The following is a 23,047-nucleotide window of genomic DNA, read 5'->3' on the forward strand; positions in this document are numbered from 1 at the left end:
TAGTGTTCACGGTCCTCTGCTATACCAACTGAGCTATTGAATGTGGTGAATTGTGGATAAACTTGAAGTGTTTTGAATTCTTCTGTATGATTGGATTCGTACACCTAGACTATTCTTTAACGAAACGTGAAATGCACATTTTATTCCCTATAGGGGTGTGTGCGAACAACAGGTAAAAATAGTGTTTGGGGCGCATTGATGAGGCAGAAAAATGTTCCTCCTTCGAGCCGGATTTGAACCAGCGACCTAAGGATTTCAGCATTTAGCGTTCTACAGTCCTCCGCTCTACCAACTGAGCTATCGAAGGGACATTGAAAAACCTTTGGAGCAAAAGGTACATGTTTGAACCGTAGCATTGAGTTGATTCTTTTCTACCAGATGTTGATCAACGTTGACCATTCAGCAATGGTGAGATTTCCGTGTATTGAGCGCTCGTCAGAACTGCCGAAATGTCCACAAACGGGTCTTTCCAGGCACAGCTTTCTTCAATTATGGAGACGCTGATGACGTCTGCCGTTGCAGAGATTACAAAACGGGGGTACCAGTTTTGTGAATTTAGTAGGTTATCGCACATATATACCATTTCAAATTGTTTGGTTTCCTCCAAACATAACAATGGTCATCATGGCCAAACAGTTCTATTTTTGTTTCATCAGACCAGAGGACATTTCTCCAAAAAGTAGGATCTTTGTCCTCAAACTGTAGTCTGCCATGTTTATGGCGGGTTGGAGCAGTAGCTTCTTCCTTGCTGAGCGGCATTTCAGGTTCTGTTGACATAGGACTCGTTTGACTGTGGATATAGATACTTTTGTACCTGTTTCCTCCAGCATCTTCACAAGGTCCTTTGCTGTTGTTCTGGGATTGTTTTGCACTTTTCGCACAAAAGTACGTTCATCTCTAGGAGACAGAACACGTCTCTTTCCTGAGCGGTATGAAGGCTGCGTGGTCCCATGGTGTTTATACTTGCGTACTATTTTTTGTTATTGATGAACGTGGTACCTTCAGGCGTTTGGAAATTGCTCCCAAGGATGAACCAGACTTGTGGAGGTCTACATTTTATTTCTGAGGTCTTGGCTGATTTCTTTTGATTTTCCCATGATGTCAAGCAAAGAGGCACTGAGTTTGAAGGTAGGCCATGAAATACATCTACAGGTATACCTCCAATTGACTCAAATGATGTCAATTAGCCTATCAGAAGCTTCTAAAGCCATGACATAATTTTTGGGATATTTCCAAGCTGTTTAAAGGCACCGCCAATTTAGTGTATGTAAACTTCTGACCCACTGGATTTGTTATACAGTGAATTAGAAGTGATATAATCTGTCTGTAAACAATTTTGGGAAAAATGACTTCAGGGAACTTGGTGTTCTGAATTGTTCTTTACTATTTTCTGAGTTAACTTGGATTCTTTCTTAATTAGGAAACTGGAAATGCACGTTTTATTCTCTATAGGGGAATGTGCGAACATCAGGCAAATGTATATCTTTTAGGCGCATTTATGAGGTAGGAAAAGGGTCCTGCTCAAGTCGGATTTCAGCATTTAGTGTTCACGGTCCTCTGCTATACCAACTAAGCTATTGAATGTGGTGAATTGTGGACAAACTTGAAGTGTTTTGAATTCTTCTGTATGATTGGATTCGTACACCTAGACTATTCTTTAACGAAACGTGAAATGCACATTTTATTCCCTATAGGGGTGTGTGCGAACAACAGGTAAAAATAGTGTTTGGGGCGCATTGATGAGGCAGAAAAATGTTCCTCCTTCGAGCCGGATTTGAACCAGCGACCTAAGGATTTCAGCATTTAGCGTTCTACAGTCCTCCGCTCTACCAACTGAGCTATCGAAGGGACATTGAAAAACCTTTGGAGCAAAAGGTACGTTTGAACCGTAGCATTGAGTTGATTCTTTTCTACCAGATGTTGATCAACGTTGACCATTCAGCAATGGTGAGATTTCCGTGTATTGAGCGCTCGTCAGAACTGCCGAAATGTCCACAAACGGGTCTTTCCAGGCACAGCTTTCTTCAATTATGGAGACGCTGATGACGTCTGCCGTTGCAGAGATTACAAAACGGGGGTACCAGTTTTGTGAATTTAGTAGGTTATCGCACATATATACCATTTCAAATTGTTTCGTTTCCTCCAAACATAACAATGGTCATCATGGCCAAACAGTTCTATTTTTGTTTCATTAGACCAGAGGACATTTCTCCAAAAAGTAGGATCTTTGTCCTCAAACTGTAGTCTGCCATTTTTATGGCGGGTTGGAGCAGTAGCTTCTTCCTTGCTGAGCGGCATTTCAGGTTCTGTTGACATAGGACTCGTTTGACTGTGGATATAGATACTTTTGTACCTGTTTCCTCCAGCATCTTCACAAGGTCCTTTGCTGTTGTTCTGGGATTGTTTTGCACTTTTCGCACAAAAGTACATTCATCTCTAGGAGACAGAACACGTCTCTTTCCTGAGCGGTATGAAGGCTGCGTGGTCCCATGGTGTTTATACTTGCGTACTATTTTTTGTTATTGATGAACGTGGTACCTTCAGGCGTTTGGAAATTGCTCCCAAGGATGAACCAGACTTGTGGAGGTCTACATTTTATTTCTGAGGTCTTGGCTGATTTCTTTTGATTTTCCCATGATGTCAAGCAAAGAGGCACTGAGTTTGAAGGTAGGCCATGAAATACATCTACAGGTACACCTCCAATTGACTCAAATGATGTCAATTAGCCTATCAGAAGCTTCTAAAGCCATGACATAATTTTTGGGATATTTCCAAGCTGTTTAAAGGCACCGCCAATTTAGTGTATGTAAACTTCTGACCCACTGGATTTGTTATACAGTGAATTAGAAGTGATATAATCTGTCTGTAAACAATTTTGGGAAAAATGACTTCAGGGAACTTGGTGTTCTGAATTGTTCTTTACTATTTTCTGAGTTAACTTGGATTCTTTCTTAATTAGGAAACTGGAAATGCACGTTTTATTCTCTATAGGGGAATGTGCGAACATCAGGCAAATGTATATCTTTTAGGCGCATTTATGAGGTAGGAAAAGGGTCCTGCTCAAGTCGGATTTCAGCATTTAGTGTTCACGGTCCTCTGCTATACCAACTGAGCTATTGAATGTGGTGAATTGTGGATAAACTTGAAGTGTTTTGAATTCTTCTGTATGATTGGATTCGTACACCTAGACTATTCTTTAACGAAACGTGAAATGCACATTTTATTCCCTATAGGGGTGTGTGCGAACAACAGGTAAAAATAGTGTTTGGGGCGCATTGATGAGGCAGAAAAATGTTCCTCCTTCGAGCCGGATTTGAACCAGCGACCTAAGGATTTCAGCATTTAGCGTTCTACAGTCCTCCGCTCTACCAACTGAGCTATCGAAGGGACATTGAAAAACCTTTGGAGCAAAAGGTACATGTTTGAACCGTAGCATTGAGTTGATTCTTTTCTACCAGATCTTGATCAACGTTGACCATTCAGCAATGGTGAGATTTCCGTGTATTGAGCGCTCGTCAGAACTGCCGAAATGTCCACAAACGGGTCTTTCCAGGCACAGCTTTCTTCAATTATGGAGACGCTGATGACGTCTGCCGTTGCAGAGATTACAAAACGGGGGTACCAGTTTTGTGAATTTAGTAGGTTATCGCACATATATACCATTTCAAATTGTTTCGTTTCCTCCAAACATAACAATGGTCATCATGGCCAAACAGTTCTATTTTTGTTTCATCAGACCAGAGGACATTTCTCCAAAAAGTAGGATCTTTGTCCTCAAACTGTAGTCTGCCATTTTTATGGCGGGTTGGAGCAGTAGCTTCTTCCTTGCTGAGCGGCATTTCAGGTTCTGTTGACATAGGACTCGTTTGACTGTGGATATAGATACTTTTGTACCTGTTTCCTCCAGCATCTTCACAAGGTCCTTTGCTGTTGTTCTGGGATTGTTTTGCACTTTTCGCACAAAAGTACGTTCATCTCTAGGAGACAGAACACGTCTCTTTCCTGAGCGGTATGAAGGCTGCGTGGTCCCATGGTGTTTATACTTGCGTACTATTTTTTGTTATTGATGAACGTGGTACCTTCAGGCGTTTGGAAATTGCTCCCAAGGATGAACCAGACTTGTGGAGGTCTACATTTTATTTCTGAGGTCTTGGCTGATTTCTTTTGATTTTCCCCTGATGTCAAGCAAAGAGGCACTGAGTTTGAAGGTAGGCCATGAAATACATCTACAGGTACACCTCCAATTGACTCAAATGATGTCAATTAGCCTATCAGAAGCTTCTAAAGCCATGACATAATTTTTGGGATATTTCCAAGCTGTTTAAAGGCACCGCCAATTTAGTGTATGTAAACTTCTGACCCACTGGATTTGTTATACAGTGAATTAGAAGTGATATAATCTGTCTGTAAACAATTTTGGGAAAAATGACTTCAGGGAACTTGGTGTTCTGAATTGTTCTTTACTATTTTCTGAGTTAACTTGGATTCTTTCTTAATTAGGAAACTGGAAATGCACGTTTTATTCTCTATAGGGGAATGTGCGAACATCAGGCAAATGTATATCTTTTAGGCGCATTTATGAGGTAGGAAAAGGGTCCTGCTCAAGTCGGATTTCAGCATTTAGTGTTCACGGTCCTCTGCTATACCAACTGAGCTATTGAATGTGGTGAATTGTGGATAAACTTGAAGTGTTTTGAATTCTTCTGTATGATTGGATTCGTACACCTAGACTATTCTTTAACGAAACGTGAAATGCACATTTTATTCCCTATAGGGGTGTGTGCGAACAACAGGTAAAAATAGTGTTTGGGGCGCATTGATGAGGCAGAAAAATGTTCCTCCTTCGAGCCGGATTTGAACCAGCGACCTAAGGATTTCAGCATTTAGCATTCTACAGTCCTCCGCTCTACCAACTGAGCTATCGAAGGGACATTGAAAAACCTTTGGAGCAAAAGGTACATGTTTGAACCGTAGCATTGAGTTGATTCTTTTCTACCAGATGTTGATCAACGTTGACCATTCAGCAATGGTGAGATTTCCGTGTATTGAGCGCTCGTCAGAACTGCCGAAATGTCCACAAACGGGTCTTTCCAGGCACAGCTTTCTTCAATTATGGAGACGCTGATGACGTCTGCCGTTGCAGAGATTACAAAACGGGGGTACCAGTTTTGTGAATTTAGTAGGTTATCGCACATATATACCATTTCAAATTGTTTCGTTTCCTCCAAACATAACAATGGTCATCATGGCCAAACAGTTCTATTTTTGTTTCATCAGACCAGAGGACATTTCTCCAAAAAGTAGGATCTTTGTCCTCAAACTGTAGTCTGCCATTTTTATGGCGGGTTGGAGCAGTAGCTTCTTCCTTGCTGAGCGGCATTTCAGGTTCTGTTGACATAGGACTCGTTTGACTGTGGATATAGATACTTTTGTACCTGTTTCCTCCAGCATCTTCACAAGGTCCTTTGCTGTTGTTCTGGGATTGTTTTGCACTTTTCGCACAAAAGTACGTTCATCTCTAGGAGACAGAACACGTCTCTTTCCTGAGCGGTATGAAGGCTGCGTGGTCCCATGGTGTTTATACTTGCGTACTATTTTTTGTTATTGATGAACGTGGTACCTTCAGGCGTTTGGAAATTGCTCCCAAGGATGAACCAGACTTGTGGAGGTCTACATTTTATTTCTGAGGTCTTGGCTGATTTCTTTTGATTTTCCCCTGATGTCAAGCAAAGAGGCACTGAGTTTGAAGGTAGGCCATGAAATACATCTACAGGTACACCTCCAATTGACTCAAATGATGTCAATTAGCCTATCAGAAGCTTCTAAAGCCATGACATAATTTTTGGGATATTTCCAAGCTGTTTAAAGGCACCGCCAATTTAGTGTATGTAAACTTCTGACCCACTGGATTTGTTATACAGTGAATTAGAAGTGATATAATCTGTCTGTAAACAATTTTGGGAAAAATGACTTCAGGGAACTTGGTGTTCTGAATTGTTCTTTACTATTTTCTGAGTTAACTTGGATTCTTTCTTAATTAGGAAACTGGAAATGCACGTTTTATTCTCTATAGGGGAATGTGCGAACATCAGGCAAATGTATATCTTTTAGGCGCATTTATGAGGTAGGAAAAGGGTCCTGCTCAAGTCGGATTTCAGCATTTAGTGTTCACGGTCCTCTGCTATACCAACTGAGCTATTGAATGTGGTGAATTGTGGATAAACTTGAAGTGTTTTGAATTCTTCTGTATGATTGGATTCGTACACCTAGACTATTCTTTAACGAAACGTGAAATGCACATTTTATTCCCTATAGGGGTGTGTGCGAACAACAGGTAAAAATAGTGTTTGGGGCGCATTGATGAGGCAGAAAAATGTTCCTCCTTCGAGCCGGATTTGAACCAGCGACCTAAGGATTTCAGCATTTAGCGTTCTACAGTCCTCCACTCTACCAACTGAGCTATCGAAGGGACATTGAAAAACCTTTTGAGCAAAAGGTACATGTTTGAACCGTAGCATTGAGTTGATTCTTTTCTACCAGATGTTGATCAACGTTGACCATTCAGCAATGGTGAGATTTCCGTGTATTGAGCGCTCGTCAGAACTGCCGAAATGTCCACAAACGGGTCTTTCCAGGCACAGCTTTCTTCAATTATGGAGACGCTGATGACGTCTGCCGTTGCAGAGATTACAAAACGGGGGTACCAGTTTTGTGAATTTAGTAGGTTATCGCACATATATACCATTTCAAATTGTTTGGTTTCCTCCAAACATAACAATGGTCATCATGGCCAAACAGTTCTATTTTTGTTTCATCAGACCAGAGGACATTTCTCCAAAAAGTAGGATCTTTGTCCCCAAACTGTAGTCTGGCATTTTTATGGCGGGTTAGAGCAGTAGTTTCTTCCTTGCTAAGCGGCATTTCAGGTTCTGTTGACATAGGACTCGTTTGACTGTGGATATAGATACTTTTGTACCTGTTTCCTCCAGCATCTTCACAAGGTCCTTTGCTGTTGTTCTGGGATTGTTTTGCACTTTTCGCACAAAAGTACGTTCATCTCTAGGAGACAGAACACGTCTCTTTCCTGAGCGGTATGAAGGCTGCGTGGTCCCATGGTGTTTATAATTGCGTACTATTTTTTGTTATTGATGAACGTGGTACCTTCAGGCGTTTGGAAATTGCTCCCAAGGATGAACCAGACTTGTGGAGGTCTACATTTTATTTCTGAGGTCTTGGCTGATTTCTTTTGATTTTCCCCTGATGTCAAGCAAAGACGCACTGAGTTTGAAGGTAGGCCATGAAATACATCTACAGGTACACCTCCAATTGACTCAAATGATGTCAATTAGCCTATCAGAAGCTTCTAAAGCCATGACATCATTTTCGGGATATTTCCAAGCTGTTTAAAGGCACAGCCAATTTAGTGTATGTAAACTTCTGACCCACTGGATTTGTTATACAGTGAACTAGAAGTGATATAATCTGTCTGTAAACAATTTTGGGAAAAATGACTTCAGGGAACTTGGTGTTCTGAATTGTTCTTTACTATTTTCTGAGTTAACTTGGATTCTTTCTTAATTAGGAAACTGGAAATGCACGTTTTACTCTCTATAGGGAATGTGCGAACAACAGGCAAATGTATATCTTATAGGTGCATTTATGAGGTAGGAAAAGGGTCCTCCTCAAGTCGGATTTCAGCATTTAGTGTTCTACGGTCCTCTGCTATACCAACTGAGCTATTGAATGTGGTGAATTGTGGATAAACTTGAAGTGTTTTGAATTCTTCTGTATGATTGGATTCGTACACCTAGACTATTCTTATAGGAAACGTGAAATGCACATTTTATTCTCTATAGGGGGATGTGCGAACAACAGGTAAAAATAGTGTTTGGGGCGCATTGATGAGGCAGAAAAATGTTCGTCTTTCGAGCCAGATACCTAAGGATTTCAGCATTAAGCATTCTACAGTCCTCCGCTCTACCAACTGAGCTATCGAAGGGACATGAAAAATCCATTGGAGCAAAAGGTACATGTTTGAACCGTAGCATTGAGTTGAATCTTTTCTACCAGATGTTGATCAACGTTGACCATTCAGCAATGGTGAGATTTCCGTGTATTGAGCGCTCGTCAGAACTGCCGAAATGTCCACAAACGGGTCTTTCCAGGCACAACTTTCTTCAATTATGGAGACGCTGATGACGTCTGCCGTTGCAGAGATTACAAAACGGAGTTACCAGTTTTGTGAATTTAGTAGGTTATCGCACATATATACCATTTCAAATTGTTTGGTTTCCTCCAAACATAACAATGGTCATCATGGCCAAACAGTTCTATTTTTGTTTCATCAGACCAGAGGACATTTCTCCAAAAAGTAGGATCTTTGTCCCCAAACTGTAGTCTGGCAATTTTATGGCGGGTTGGAGCAGTAGCTTCTTCCTTGCTGAGCGGCATTTCAGGTTCTGTTGACATAGGACTCGTTTGACTGTGGATATAGATACTTTTGTACCTGTTTCCTCCAGCATCTTCACAAGGTCCTTTGCTGTTCTTCTGGGATTGATTTGCACTTTTCGCACAAAAGTACGTTCATCTCTAGGAGACAGAACACGTCTCTTTCCTGAGCGGTATGAAGGCTGCGTGGTCCCATGGTGTTTATACTTGCGTACTATTTTTTGTTATTGATGAACGTGGTACCTTCAGGCGTTTGGAAATTGCTCCCAAGGATGAACCAGACTTGTGGAGGTCTACATTTTATTTCTGAGGTCTTGGCTGATTTCTTTTGATTTTCCCATGATGTCAAGCAAAGAGGCACTGAGTTTGAAGGTAGGCCATGAAATACATCTACAGGTACACCTCCAATTGACTCAAATGATGTCAATTAGCCTATCAGAAGCTTCTAAAGCCATGACATCATTTTTGGGATATTTCCAAGCTGTTTAAAGGCACAGCCAATTTAGTGTATGTAAACTTCTGACCCACTGGATTTGTTATACAGTGAACTAGAAGTGATGTAATCTGTCTGTAAACAATTTTGGGAAAAATTACTTCAGGGAACTTGGTGTTCTGAATTGTTCTTTACTATTTTCTGAGTTAACTTGGATTCTTTCTTAATTAGGAAACTGGAAATGCACGTTTTATTCTCTATAGGGAATGTGCGAACAACAGGCAAATGTATATCTTATAGGTGCATTTATGAGGTAGGAAAAGGGTCCTCCTCAAGTCGGATTTCAGCATTTAGTGTTCTACGGTCCTCTGCTATACCAACTGAGCTATTGAATGTGGTGAATTGTGGATAAACTTGAAGTGTTTTGAATTCTTCTGTATGATTGGATTCGTACACCTAGACTATTCTTATAGGAAACGTGAAATGCACATTTTATTCTCTATAGGGGGATGTGCGAACAACAGGTAAAAATAGTGTTTGGGGCGCATTGATGAGGCAGAAAAATGTTCGTGCTTCGAGCCGGATTTGAAACAGCAACCTAAGGATTTCAGCATTAAGCATTCTACAGTCCTCCGCTCTACCAACTGAGCTATCGAAGGGACAAGAAAAATCCATTGGAGCAAAAGGTACATGTTTGAACCGTAGCATTGAGTTGAATCTTTTCTACCAGATGTTGATCAACGTTGACCATTCAGCAATGGTGAGATTTCCGTGTATTGAGCGCTCGTCAGAACTGCCGAAATGTCCACAAACGGGTCTTTCCAGGCACAACTTTCTTCAATTATGGAGACGCTGATGACGTCTGCCGTTGCAGAGATTACAAAACGGGGTTACCAGTTTTGTGAATTTAGTAGGTTATCGCACATATATACCATTTCAAATTGTTTGGTTTCCTCCAAACATAACAATGGTCATCATGGCCAAACAGTTCTATTTTTGTTTCATTAGACCAGAGGACATTTCTCCAAAAAGTAGGATCTTTGTCCCCAAACTGTAGTCTGGCAATTTTATGGCGGGTTGGAGCAGTAGCTTCTTCCTTGCTGAGCGGCATTTCAGGTTCTGTTGACATAGGACTCGTTTGACTGTGGATATAGATACTTTTGTACCTGTTTCCTCCAGCATCTTCACAAGGTCCTTTGCTGTTCTTCTGGGATTGATTTGCACTTTTCGCACAAAAGTACGTTCATCTCTAGGAGACAGAACACGTCTCTTTCCTGAGCGGTATGAAGGCTGCGTGGTCCCATGGTGTTTATACTTGCGTACTATTTTTTGTTATTGATGAACGTGGTACCTTCAGGCGTTTGGAAATTGCTCCCAAGGATGAACCAGACTTGTGGAGGTCTATATTTTATTTCTGAGGTCTTGGCTGATTTCTTTTGATTTTCCCATGATGTCAAGCAAAGAGGCACTGAGTTTGAAGGTAGGCCATGAAATACATCTACAGGTACACCTCCAATTGACTCAAATGATGTCAATTAGCCTATCAGAAGCTTCTAAAGCCATGACATAATTTTCGGGATATTTCCAAGCTGTTTAAAGGCACAGCCAATTTAGTGTATGTAAACTTCTGACCCACTGGATTTGTTATACAGTGAACTAGAAGTGATATAATCTGTCTGTAAACAATTTTGGGAAAAATGACTTCAGGGAACTTGGTGTTCTGAATTGTTCTTTACTATTTTCTGAGTTAACTTGGATTCTTTCTTAATTAGGAAACTGGAAATGCACGTTTTATTCTCTATAGGGAATGTGCGAACAACAGGCAAATGTATATCTTATAGGTGCATTTATGAGGTAGGAAAAGGGTCCTCCTCAAGTCGGATTTCAGCATTTAGTGTTCTACGGTCCTCTGCTATACCAACTGAGCTATTGAATGTGGTGAATTGTGGATAAACTTGAAGTGTTTTGAATTCTTCTGTATGATTGGATTCGTACACCTAGACTATTCTTTAACGAAACGTGAAATGCACATTTTATTCCCTATAGGGGTGTGTGCGAACAACAGGTAAAAATAGTGTTTGGGGCGCATTGATGAGGCAGAAAAATTTTCCTCCTTCGAGCCAGATTTGAACCAGCGACCTAAGGATTTCAGCATTTGCATTTAGCATTCTACAGTCGTCCGCTCTACCAACTGAGCTATTGAATGTGGTGAATTGTAAATAAACTTGAAGTGTTTTGAATTCTTCTGTATGATTGGATTCGTACACCTAGACTATTTTTTAACGAAACGTGAAATGCACATTTTATTCTCTATAGGGGGATGTGCGAAACAACAGGTAAAAATAGTGTTTGGGGCGCATTGCTGAGGCAGAAAAATGACACCCCTTCGAGCCAGAATTTAACCAGCGACCTAAGGATTTCAGCATTTAGCATTCTACAGTCCTCCGCTCTACCAACTGAGCTGTCGAAGGGACATGGATAAACTATTGGAGCAAAAGGTACATGTTTGAACCGTAGCATTGAGTTGCATCTTTTCTACTAGATGTTGATCAACCTTGACCATTCAGCCATGGTGAGATTTCCGTGTATTGAGCGCTCGTCAGAACTGCCGAAATGTTCACAAACGGGTCTTTCCAGGCACAGCTTTCTTCAATTATGGAGACGCTGATGACGTCTGCCGTTGCAGAGATTACAAAACGGGGGTACCAGTTTTGTGAATTTAGTAGGTTATCGCACATATATACCATTTCAAATTGTTTGGTTTCCTCCAAACATAACAATGGTCATCATGGCCAAACAGTTCTATTTTTGTTTCATCAGACCAGAGGACATTTCTCCAAAAAGTAGGATCTTTGTCCTCAAACTGTAGTCTGCCATTTTTATGGCGGGTTGGAGCAGTAGCTTCTTCCTTGCTGAGCGGCATTTCAGGTTCTGTTGACATAGGACTCGTTTGACTGTGGATATAGATACTTTTGTACCTGTTTCCTCCAGCATCTTCACAAGGTCCTTTGCTGTTGTTCTGGGATTGTTTTGCACTTTTCGCACAAAAGTACGTTCATCTCTAGGAGACAGAACACGTCTCTTTCCTGAGCGGTATGAAGGCTGCGTGGTCCCATGGTGTTTATACTTGCGTACTATTTTTTGTTATTGATGAACGTGGTACCTTCAGGCGTTTGGAAATTGCTCCCAAGGATGAACCAGACTTGTGGAGGTCTACATTTTATTTCTGAGGTCTTGGCTGATTTCTTTTGATTTTCCCCTGATGTCAAGCAAAGAGGCACTGAGTTTGAAGGTAGGCCATGAAATACATCTACAGGTACACCTCCAATTGACTCAAATGATGTCAATTAGCCTATCAGAAGCTTCTAAAGCCATGACATCATTTTCGGGATATTTCCAAGCTGTTTAAAGGCACAGCCTGCTTAGTGTATGTAAACTTCTGACCCACTGGATTTGTTATACAGTGAATTAGAAGTGATATAATCTGTCTGTAAACAATTTTGGGAAAAATGACTTCAGGGAACTTGGTGTTCTGAATTGTTCTTTACTATTTTCTGAGTTAACTTGGATTCTTTCTTAATTAGGAAACTGGAAATGCACGTTTTATTCTCTATAGGGGAATGTGCGAACATCAGGCAAATGTATATCTTTTAGGCGCATTTATGAGGTAGGAAAAGGGTCCTGCTCAAGTCGGATTTCAGCATTTATTGTTCACGGTCCTCTGCTATACCAACTGAGCTATTGAATGTGGTGAATTGTGGATAAACTTGAAGTGTTTTGAATTCTTCTGTATGATTGGATTCGTACACCTAGACTATTCTTTAACGAAACGTGAAATGCACATTTTATTCCCTATAGGGGTGTGTGCGAACAACAGGTAAAAATAGTGTTTGGGGCGCATTGATGAGGCAGAAAAATGTTCCTCCTTCGAGCCGGATTTGAACCAGCGACCTAAGGATTTCAGCATTTAGCGTTCTACAGTCCTCCGCTCTACCAACTGAGCTATCGAAGGGACATTGAAAAACCTTTGGAGCAAAAGGTACATGTTTGAACCGTAGCATTGAGTTGATTCTTTTCTACCAGATGTTGATCAACGTTGACCATTCAGCAATGGTGAGATTTCCGTGTATTGAGCACTCGTCAGAACTGCCGAAATGTCCACAAACGGGTCTTTCCAGGCACAGCTTTCTTCAATTATGGAGACGCTGATGACGTCTGCCGTTGCAGAGATTACAAAACGGGGGTACCAGTTTTGTGAATTTAGTAGGTTATCGCACATATATACCATTTCAAATTGTTTCGTTTCCTCCAAACATAACAATGGTCATCATGGCCAAACAGTTCTATTTTTGTTTCATCAGACCAGAGGACATTTCTCCAAAAAGTAGGATCTTTGTCCTCAAACTGTAGTCTGCCATTTTTATGGCGGGTTGGAGCAGTAGCTTCTTCCTTGCTGAGCGGCATTTCAGGTTCTGTTGACATAGGACTCGTTTGACTGTGGATATAGATACTTTTGTACCTGTTTCCTCCAGCATCTTCACAAGGTCCTTTGCTGTTGTTCTGGGATTGTTTTGCACTTTTCGCACAAAAGTACGTTCATCTCTAGGAGACAGAACACGTCTCTTTCCTGAGCGGTATGAAGGCTGCGTGGTCCCATGGTGTTTATACTTGCGTACTATTTTTTGTTATTGATGAACGTGGTACCTTCAGGCGTTTGGAAATTGCTCCCAAGGATGAACCAGACTTGTGGAGGTCTACATTTTATTTCTGAGGTCTTGGCTGATTTCTTTTGATTTTCCCCTGATGTCAAGCAAAGAGGCACTGAGTTTGAAGGTAGGCCATGAAATACATCTACAGGTACACCTCCAATTGACTCAAATGATGTCAATTAGCCTATCAGAAGCTTCTAAAGCCATGACATAATTTTGGGGATATTTCCAAGCTGTTTAAAGGCACCGCCAATTTAGTGTATGTAAACTTCTGACCCACTGGATTTGTTATACAGTGAATTAGAAGTGATATAATCTGTCTGTAAAAATTTTGGGAAAAATGACTTCAGGGAACTTGGTGTTCTGAATTGTTCTTTACTATTTTCTGAGTTAACTTGGATTCTTTCTTAATTAGGAAACTGGAAATGCACGTTTTATTCTCTATAGGGGAATGTGCGAACATCAGGCAAATGTATATCTTTTAGGCGCATTTATGAGGTAGGAAAAGGGTCCTGCTCAAGTCGGATTTCAGCATTTAGTGTTCACGGTCCTCTGCTATACCAACTGAGCTATTGAATGTGGTGAATTGTGGATAAACTTGAAGTGTTTTGAATTCTTCTGTATGATTGGATTCGTACACCTAGACTATTCTTTAACGAAACGTGAAATGCACATTTTATTCCCTATAGGGGTGTGTGCGAACAACAGGTAAAAATAGTGTTTGGGGCGCATTGATGAGGCAGAAAAATGTTCCTCCTTCGAGCCGGATTTGAACCAGCGACCTAAGGATTTCAGCATTTAGCGTTCTACAGTCCTCCGCTCTACCAACTGAGCTATCGAAGGGACATTGAAAAACCTTTGGAGCAAAAGGTACATGTTTGAACCGTAGCATTGAGTTGATTCTTTTCTACCAGATGTTGATCAACGTTGACCATTCAGCAATGGTGAGATTTCCGTGTATTGAGCGCTCGTCAGAACTGCCGAAATGTCCACAAACGGGTCTTTCCAGGCACAGCTTTCTTCAATTATGGAGACGCTGATGACGTCTGCCGTTGCAGAGATTACAAAACGGGGGTACCAGTTTTGTGAATTTAGTAGGTTATCGCACATATATACCATTTCAAATTGTTTCGTTTCCTCCAAACATAACAATGGTCATCATGGCCAAACAGTTCTATTTTTGTTTCATCAGACCAGAGGACATTTCTCCAAAAAGTAGGATCTTTGTCCTCAAACTGTAGTCTGCCATTTTTATGGCGGGTTGGAGCAGTAGCTTCTTCCTTGCTGAGCGGCATTTCAGGTTCTGTTGACATAGGACTCGTTTGACTGTGGATATAGATACTTTGCACCTGTTTCCTCCAGCATCTTCACAAGGTCCTTTGCTGTTGTTCTGGGATTGTTTTGCACTTTTCGCACAAAAGTACGTTCATCTCTAGAAGACAGAACACGTCTCTTTCCTGAGCGGTATGAAGGCTGCGTGGTCCCATGGTGTTTATACTTGCGTACTATTTTTTGTTATTGATGAACGTGGTACCTTCAGGCGTTTGGAAATTGCTCCCAAGGATGAACCAGACTTGTGGAGGTCTACATTTTATTTCTGAGGTCTTGGCTGATTTCTTTTGATTTTCCCCTGATGTCAAGCAAAGACGCACTGAGTTTGAAGGTAGGCCATGAAATACATCTACAGGTACACCTCCAATTGACTCAAATGATGTCAATTAGCCTATCAGAAGCTTCTAAAGCCATGACATCATTTTCGGGATATTTCCAAGCTGTTTAAAGGCACAGCCAACTTAGTGTATGTAAACTTCTGACCCACTGGATTTGTTATACAGTGAATTAGAAGTGATATAATCTGTCTGTAAACAATTTTGGGAAAAATGACTTCAGGGAACTTGGTGTTCTGAATTGTTCTTTACTATTTTCTGAGTTAACTTGGATTCTTTCTTAATTAGGAAACTGGAAATGCACGTTTTATTCTCTATAGGGGAATGTGCGAACATCAGGCAAATGTATATCTTTTAGGCGCATTTATGAGGTAGGAAAAGGGTCCTGCTCAAGTCGGATTTCAGCATTTAGTGTTCACGGTCCTCTGCTATACCAACTGAGCTATTGAATGTGGTGAATTGTGGATAAACTTGAAGTGTTTTGAATTCTTCTGTATGATTGGATTCGTACACCTAGACTATTCTTTAACGAAACGTGAAATGCACATTTTATTCCCTATAGGGGTGTGTGCGAACAACAGGTAAAAATAGTGTTTGGGGCGCATTGATGAGGCAGAAAAATGTTCCTCCTTCGAGCCGGATTTGAACCAGCGACCTAAGGATTTCAGCATTTAGCGTTCTACAGTCCTCCGCTCTACCAACTGAGCTATCGAAGGGACATTGAAAAACCTTTGGAGCAAAAGGTACATGTTTGAACCGTAGCATTGAGTTGATTCTTTTCTACCAGATCTTGATCAACGTTGACCATTCAGCAATGGTGAGATTTCCGTGTATTGAGCGCTCGTCAGAACTGCCGAAATGTCCACAAACGGGTCTTTCCAGGCACAGCTTTCTTCAATTATGGAGACGCTGATGACGTCTGCCGTTGCAGAGATTACAAAACGGGGGTACCAGTTTTGTGAATTTAGTAGGTTATCGCACATATATACCATTTCAAATTGTTTGGTTTCCTCCAAACATAACAATGGTCATCATGGCCAAACAGTTCTATTTTTGTTTCATCAGACCAGAGGACATTTCTCCAAAAAGTAGGATCTTTGTCCCCAAACTGTAGTCTGGCATTTTTATGGCGGGTTGGAGCAGTAGCTTCTTCCTTGCTAAGTGGCATTTCAGGTTCTGTTGACATAGGACTCGTTTGACTGTGGATATAGATACTTTTGTACCTGTTTCCTCCAGCATCTTCACAAGGTCCTTTGCTGTTGTTCTGGGATTGTTTTGCACTTTTCGCACAAAAGTACGTTCAACTCTAGGAGACAGAACACGTCTCTTTCCTGAGCGGTATGAAGGCTGCGTGGTCCCATGGTGTTTATACTTGCGTACTATTTTTTGTTATTGATGAACGTGGTACCTTCAGGCGTTTGGAAATTGCTCCCAAGGATGAACCAGACTTGTGGAGGTCTACATTTTATTTCTGAGGTCTTGGCTGATTTCTTTTGATTTTCCCCTGATGTCAAGCAAAGACACACTGAGTTTGAAGGTAGGCCATGAAATACATCTACAGGTACACCTCCAATTGACTCAAATGATGTCAATTAGCCTATCAGAAGCTTCTAAAGCCATGACATCATTTTCGGGATATTTCCAAGCTGTTTAAAGGCACAGCCAACTTAGTGTATGTAAACTTCTGACCCACTGGATTTGTTATACAGTGAATTAGAAGTGATATAATCTGTCTGTAAACAATTTTGGGAAAAATGACTTCAGGGAACTTGGTGTTCTGAATTGTTCTTTACTATTTTCTGAGTTAACTTGGATTCTTTCTTAATTAGGAAACTGGAAATGCACGTTTTATTCTCTATAGGGGAATGTGCGAACATCAGGCAAATGTATATCTTTTAGGCGCATTTATGAGGTAGGAAAAGGGTCCTGCTCAAGTCGGATTTCAGCATTTAGTGTTCACGGTCCTCTGCTATACCAACTGAGCTATTGAATGTGGTGAATTGTGGATAAACTTGAAGTGTTTTGAATTCTTCTGTATGATTGGATTCGTACACCTAGACTATTCTTTAACGAAACGTGAAATGCACATTTTATTCCCTATAGGGGTGTGTGCGACCAACAGGTAAAAATAGTGTTTGGGGCGCATTGATGAGGCAGAAAAATGTTCCTCCTTCGAGCCGGATTTGAACCAGCGACCTAAGGATTTCAGCATTTAGCGTTCTACAGTCCTCCGCTCTACCAACTGAGCTATCGAAGGGACATTGAAAAACCTTTGGAGCAAAAGGTACATGTTTGAACCGTAGCATTGAGTTGATTCTTTTCTACCAGATGTTGATCAACGTTGACCATTCAGCAATGGTGAGATTTCCGTGTATTGAGCGCTCGTCAGAACTGCCGAAATGTCCACAAACGGGTCTTTCCAGGCACAGCTTTCTTCAATTATGGAGACGCTGATGACGTCTGCCGTTGCAGAGATTACAAAACGGGGGTACCAGTTTTGTGAATTTAGTAGGTTATCGCACATATATACCATTTCAAATTGTTTGGTTTCCTCCAAACATAACAATGGTCATCATGGCCAAACAGTTCTATTTTTGTTTCATCAGACCAGAGGACATTTCTCCAAAAAGTAGGATCTTTGTCCCCAAACTGTAGTCTGGCATTTTTATGGCGGGTTGGAGCAGTAGCTTCTTCCTTGCTAAGCGGCATTTCAGGTTCTGTTGACATAGGACTCGTTTGACTGTGGATATAGATACTTTTGTACCTGTTTCCTCCAGCATCTTCACAAGGTCCTTTGCTGTTGTTCTGGGATTGTTTTGCACTTTTCGCACAAAAGTACGTTCATCTCTAGGAGACAGAACACGTCTCTTTCCTGAGCGGTATGAAGGCTGCGTGGTCCCATGGTGTTTATACTTGCGTACTATTTTTTGTTATTGATGAACGTGGTACCTTCAGGCGTTTGGAAATTGCTCCCAAGGATGAACCAGACTTGTGGAGGTCTACATTTTATTTCTGAGGTCTTGGCTGATTTCTTTTGATTTTCCCCTGATGTCAAGCAAAGACGCACTGAGTTTGAAGGTAGGCCATGAAATACATCTACAGGTACACCTCCAATTGACTCAAATGATGTCAATTAGCCTATCAGAAGCTTCTAAAGCCATGACATCATTTTCGGGATATTTCCAAGCTGTTTAAAGGCACAGCCTGCTTAGTGTATGTAAACTTCTGACCCACTGGATTTGTTATACAGTGAATTAGAAGTGATATAATCTGTCTGTAAACAATTTTGGGAAAAATGACTTCAGGGAACTTGGTGTTCTGAATTGTTCTTTACTATTTTCTGAGTTAACTTGGATTCTTTCTTAATTAGGAAACTGGAAATGCACGTTTTATTCTCTATAGGGGAATGTGCGAACATCAGGCAAATGTATATCTTTTAGGCGCATTTATGAGGTAGGAAAAGGGTCCTGCTCAAGTTGGATTTCAGCATTTAGTGTTCACGGTCCTCTGCTATACCAACTGAGCTATTGAATGTGGTGAATTGTGGATAAACTTGAAGTGTTTTGAATTCTTCTGTATGATTGGATTCGTACACCTAGACTATTCTTTAACGAAACGTGAAATGCACATTTTATTCCCTATAGGGGTGTGTGCGAACAACAGGTAAAAATAGTGTTTGGGGCGCATTGATGAGGCAGAAAAATGTTCCTCCTTCGAGCCGGATTTGAACCAGCGACCTAAGGATTTCAGCATTTAGCGTTCTACAGTCCTCCGCTCTACCAACTGAGCTATCGAAGGGACATGGAAAAACCTTTGGAGCAAAAGGTACATGTTTGAACCGTAGCATTGAGTTGATTCTTTTCTACCAGATGTTGATCAACGTTGACCATTCAGCAATGGTGAGATTTCCGTGTATTGAGCGCTCGTCAGAACTGCCGAAATGTCCACAAACGGGTCTTTCCAGGCACAGCTTTCTTCAATTATGGAGACGCTGATGACGTCTGCCGTTGCAGAGATTACAAAACGGGGGTACCAGTTTTGTGAATTTAGTAGGTTATCGCACATATATACCATTTCAAATTGTTTGGTTTCCTCCAAACATAACAATGGTCATCATGGCCAAACAGTTCTGTTTTTGTTTCATCAGACCAGAGGACATTTCTCCAAAAAGTAGGATCTTTGTCCTCAAACTGTAGTCTGCCATTTTTATGGCGGGTTGGAGCAGTAGCTTCTTCCTTGCTGAGCGGCATTTCAGGTTCTGTTGACATAGGACTCGTTTGACTGTGGATATAGATACTTTTGTACCTGTTTCCTCCAGCATCTTCACAAGGTCCTTTGCTGTTGTTCTGGGATTGTTTTGCACTTTTCGCACAAAAGTACGTTCATCTCTAGGAGACAGAACACGTCTCTTTCCTGAGCGGTATGAAGGCTGCGTGGTCCCATGGTGTTTATACTTGCGTACTATTTTTTGTTATTGATGAACGTGGTACCTTCAGGCGTTTGGAAATTGCTCCCAAGGATGAACCAGACTTGTGGAGGTCTACATTTTATTTCTGAGGTCTTGGCTGATTTCTTTTGATTTTCCCCTGATGTCAAGCAAAGACGCACTGAGTTTGAAGGTAGGCCATGAAATACATCTACAGGTACACCTCCAATTGACTCAAATGATGTCAATTAGCCTATCAGAAGCCTCTAAAGCCATGACATCATTTTCGGGATATTTCCAAGCTGTTTAAAGGCACAGCCAACTTAGTGTATGTAAACTTCTGACCCACTGGATTTGTTATACAGTGAATTAGAAGTGATATAATCTGTCTGTAAACAATTTTGGGAAAAATGACTTCAGGGAACTTGGTGTTCTGAATTGTTCTTTACTATTTTCTGAGTTAATTTGGATTCTTTCTTAATTAGGAAACTGGAAATGCACGTTTTATTCTCTATAGGGGAATGTGCGAACAACAGGCAAATGTATATCTTTTAGGCGCATTTATGAGGTAGGAAAAGGGTCCTGCTCAAGTCGGATTTCAGCATTTAGTGTTCACGGTCCTCTGCTATACCAACTGAGCTATTGAATGAGGTGAATTGTGGATAAACTTGAAGTGTTTTGAATTCTTCTGTATGATTGGATTCGTACACCTAGACTATTCTTTAACGAAACGTGAAATGCACTTTTTATTCCCTATAGGGGTGTGTGCGAACAACAGGTAAAAATAGTGTTTGGGGCGCATTGATGAGGCAGAAAAATGTTCCTCCTTCGAGCCAGATTTGAACCAGCGACCTAAGGATTTCAGCATTTAGCGTTCTACAGTCCTCCGCTCTACCAACTGAGCTATCGAAGGGACATGGAAAAACCTTTGGAGCAAAAGGTACATGTTTGAACCGTAGCATTGAGTTGATTCTTTTCTACCAGATGTTGATCAACGTTGACCATTCAGCAATGGTGAGATTTCCGTGTATTGAGCGCTCGTCAGAACTGCCGAAATGTCCACAAACGGGTCTTTCCAGGCACAACTTTCTTCAATTATGGAGACGCTGATGACGTCTGCCGTTGCAGAGATTACAAAACGGGGTTACCAGTTTTGTGAATTTAGTAGGTTATCGCACATATATACCATTTCCAATTGTTTGTTTTCCTCCAAACATAACAATGGTCATCATGGCCAAACAGTTCTATTTTTGTTTCATCAGACCAGAGGACATTTCTCCAAAAAGTAGGATCTTTGTCCCCAAACTGTAGTCTGGCATTTTTATGGCGGGTTGGAGCAGTAGCTTCTTCCTTGTTGAGCGGCATTTCAGGTTCTGTTGACATAGGACTCGTTTGACTGTGGATATAGATACTTTTGTACCGGTTTCCTCCAGCATCTTCACAAGGTCCTTTGCTGTTGTTCTGGGATTGATTTGCACTTTTCACACAAAAGTACGTTCATCTCTAGGAGACAGAACACGTCTCTTTCCTGAGCGGTATGAAGGCTGCGTGGTCCCATGGTGTTTATACTTGCGTACTATTTTTTGTTATTGATGAACGTGGTACCTTCAGGCGTTTGGAAATTGCTCCCAAGGATGAACCAGACTTGTGGAGTTCTACATTTTATTTCTGAGGTCTTGGCTGATTTCTTTTGATTTTCCCCTGATGTCAAGCAAAGACGCACTGAGTTTGAAGGTAGGCCATGAAATACATCTACAGGTACACCTCCAATTGACTCAAATGATGTCAATTAGCCTATCAGAAGCTTCTAAAGCCATGACATCATTTTCGGGATATTTCCAAGCTGTTTAAAGGCACAGCCAACTTAGTGTATGTAAACTTCTGACCCACTGGATTTGTTATACAGTGAATTAGAAGTGATATAATCTGTCTGTAAACAATTTTGGGAAAAATGACTTCAGGGAACTTGGTGTTCTGAATTGTTCTTTACTATTTTCTGAGTTGACTTGGATTCTTTCTTAATTAGGAAACTGGAAATGCACGTTTTATTCTCTATAGGGGAATGTGCGAACAACAGGCAAATGTATATCTCTTAGGCGCATTTATGAGGTAGGAAAAGGGTCCTGCTCAAGTCGGATTTCAGCATTTAGTGTTCTACGGTCCTCTGCTATACCAACTGAGCTATTGAATGTGGTGAATTGTGGATAAACTTGAAGTGTTTTGAATTCTTCTGTATGATTGGATTCGTACACCTAGACTATTCTTTAACGAAACGTGAAATGCACATTTTATTTCCTATAGAGGTGTGTGAAACAACAGGTAAAAATAGTGTTTGGGGCGCATTGATGAGGCAGAAAAATGTTCCTCCTTCGAGCCAGATTTGAACCAGCGACCTAAGGATTTCAGCATTTAGCGTTCTACAGTCCTCCGCTCTACCAACTGAGCTATCGAAGGGACATTGAAAAACCTTTGGAGCAAAAGGTACATGTTTGAACCGTAGCATTGAGTTGATTCTTTTCTACCAGATGTTGATCAACGTTGACCATTCAGCAATGGTGAGATTTCCGTGTATTGAGCGCTCGTCAGAACTGCCGAAATGTCCACAAACGGGTCTTTCCAGGCACAGCTTTCTTCAATTATGGAGACGCTGATGACGTCTGCCGTTGCAGAGATTACAAAACGGGGGTACCAGTTTTGTGAATTTAGTAGGTTATCGCACATATATACCATTTCAAATTGTTTGGTTTCCTCCAAACATAACAATGGTCATCATGGCCAAACAGTTCTATTTTTGTTTCATCAGACCAGAGGACATTTCTCCAAAAAGTAGGATCTTTGACCCCAAACTGTAGTCTGGCATTTTTATGGCGGGTTGGAGCAGTAGCTTCTTCCTTGCTGAGCGGCATTTCAGGTTCTGTTGACATAGGACTCGTTTGACTGTGGATATACATACTTTTGTACCTGTTTCCTCCAGCATCTTCACAAGGTCCTTTGCTGTTGTTCTGGGATTGATTTGCACTTTTCGCACAAAAGTACGTTCATCTCTAGGAGACAGAACACGTCTCTTTCCTGAGCGGTATGAAGGCTGCGTGGTCCCATGGTGTTTATACTTGCGTACTATTTTTTGTTATTGATGAACGTGGTACCTTCAGGCGTTTGGAAATTGCTCCCAAGGATGAACCAGACTTGTGGAGGTCTACATTTTATTTCTGAGGTCTTGGCTGATTTCTTTTGATTTTCCCCTGATGTCAAGCAAAGAGGCACTGAGTTTGAAGGTAGGCCATGAAATACATCTACAGGTACACCTCCAATTGACTCAAATGATGTCAATTAGCCTATCAGAAGCTTCTAAAGCCATGACATC

The 23,047-nt window shown here is 41.1% G+C and overlaps 13 non-coding genes across 13 annotated transcripts; all 13 read right to left on the reverse strand.

Annotated features, from left to right (window-relative positions):
* Positions 1–218: 218 nt before the first annotated feature.
* Positions 219–307, reverse strand: trnay-gua (transfer RNA tyrosine (anticodon GUA)). The gene is given in 2 exon segments: positions 219–254; positions 271–307. It is a non-coding gene; the product is annotated as a tRNA-Tyr (tRNA).
* Positions 308–1,759: 1,452 nt separating this feature from the next.
* Positions 1,760–1,848, reverse strand: trnay-gua (transfer RNA tyrosine (anticodon GUA)). The gene is given in 2 exon segments: positions 1,760–1,795; positions 1,812–1,848. It is a non-coding gene; the product is annotated as a tRNA-Tyr (tRNA).
* A 1,450-nt stretch (positions 1,849–3,298) lies between these two features.
* On the reverse strand, positions 3,299–3,387 carry trnay-gua (transfer RNA tyrosine (anticodon GUA)). Its single transcript is given in 2 exon segments — positions 3,299–3,334; positions 3,351–3,387. It is a non-coding gene; the product is annotated as a tRNA-Tyr (tRNA).
* Positions 3,388–4,839: 1,452 nt separating this feature from the next.
* trnay-gua (transfer RNA tyrosine (anticodon GUA)) lies at positions 4,840–4,928 on the reverse strand. The gene is given in 2 exon segments: positions 4,840–4,875; positions 4,892–4,928. It is a non-coding gene; the product is annotated as a tRNA-Tyr (tRNA).
* A 1,452-nt stretch (positions 4,929–6,380) lies between these two features.
* trnay-gua (transfer RNA tyrosine (anticodon GUA)) lies at positions 6,381–6,469 on the reverse strand. Its single transcript is given in 2 exon segments — positions 6,381–6,416; positions 6,433–6,469. It is a non-coding gene; the product is annotated as a tRNA-Tyr (tRNA).
* A 2,982-nt stretch (positions 6,470–9,451) lies between these two features.
* Positions 9,452–9,540, reverse strand: trnay-gua (transfer RNA tyrosine (anticodon GUA)). The gene is given in 2 exon segments: positions 9,452–9,487; positions 9,504–9,540. It is a non-coding gene; the product is annotated as a tRNA-Tyr (tRNA).
* Positions 9,541–12,804: 3,264 nt separating this feature from the next.
* Positions 12,805–12,893, reverse strand: trnay-gua (transfer RNA tyrosine (anticodon GUA)). The gene is given in 2 exon segments: positions 12,805–12,840; positions 12,857–12,893. It is a non-coding gene; the product is annotated as a tRNA-Tyr (tRNA).
* Positions 12,894–14,344: 1,451 nt separating this feature from the next.
* Positions 14,345–14,433, reverse strand: trnay-gua (transfer RNA tyrosine (anticodon GUA)). The gene is given in 2 exon segments: positions 14,345–14,380; positions 14,397–14,433. It is a non-coding gene; the product is annotated as a tRNA-Tyr (tRNA).
* Positions 14,434–15,884: 1,451 nt separating this feature from the next.
* Positions 15,885–15,973, reverse strand: trnay-gua (transfer RNA tyrosine (anticodon GUA)). The gene is given in 2 exon segments: positions 15,885–15,920; positions 15,937–15,973. It is a non-coding gene; the product is annotated as a tRNA-Tyr (tRNA).
* Positions 15,974–17,425: 1,452 nt separating this feature from the next.
* trnay-gua (transfer RNA tyrosine (anticodon GUA)) lies at positions 17,426–17,514 on the reverse strand. The gene is given in 2 exon segments: positions 17,426–17,461; positions 17,478–17,514. It is a non-coding gene; the product is annotated as a tRNA-Tyr (tRNA).
* A 1,452-nt stretch (positions 17,515–18,966) lies between these two features.
* Positions 18,967–19,055, reverse strand: trnay-gua (transfer RNA tyrosine (anticodon GUA)). The gene is given in 2 exon segments: positions 18,967–19,002; positions 19,019–19,055. It is a non-coding gene; the product is annotated as a tRNA-Tyr (tRNA).
* Positions 19,056–20,507: 1,452 nt separating this feature from the next.
* On the reverse strand, positions 20,508–20,596 carry trnay-gua (transfer RNA tyrosine (anticodon GUA)). The gene is given in 2 exon segments: positions 20,508–20,543; positions 20,560–20,596. It is a non-coding gene; the product is annotated as a tRNA-Tyr (tRNA).
* Positions 20,597–22,048: 1,452 nt separating this feature from the next.
* trnay-gua (transfer RNA tyrosine (anticodon GUA)) lies at positions 22,049–22,137 on the reverse strand. The gene is given in 2 exon segments: positions 22,049–22,084; positions 22,101–22,137. It is a non-coding gene; the product is annotated as a tRNA-Tyr (tRNA).
* Between the last annotated feature and the right edge of the window lie 910 nt (positions 22,138–23,047).

This window comes from Salvelinus fontinalis, unplaced genomic scaffold, assembly GCF_029448725.1.
Source record: "Salvelinus fontinalis isolate EN_2023a unplaced genomic scaffold, ASM2944872v1 scaffold_0935, whole genome shotgun sequence".
Lineage (NCBI taxonomy): Eukaryota > Metazoa > Chordata > Actinopteri > Salmoniformes > Salmonidae > Salvelinus > Salvelinus fontinalis.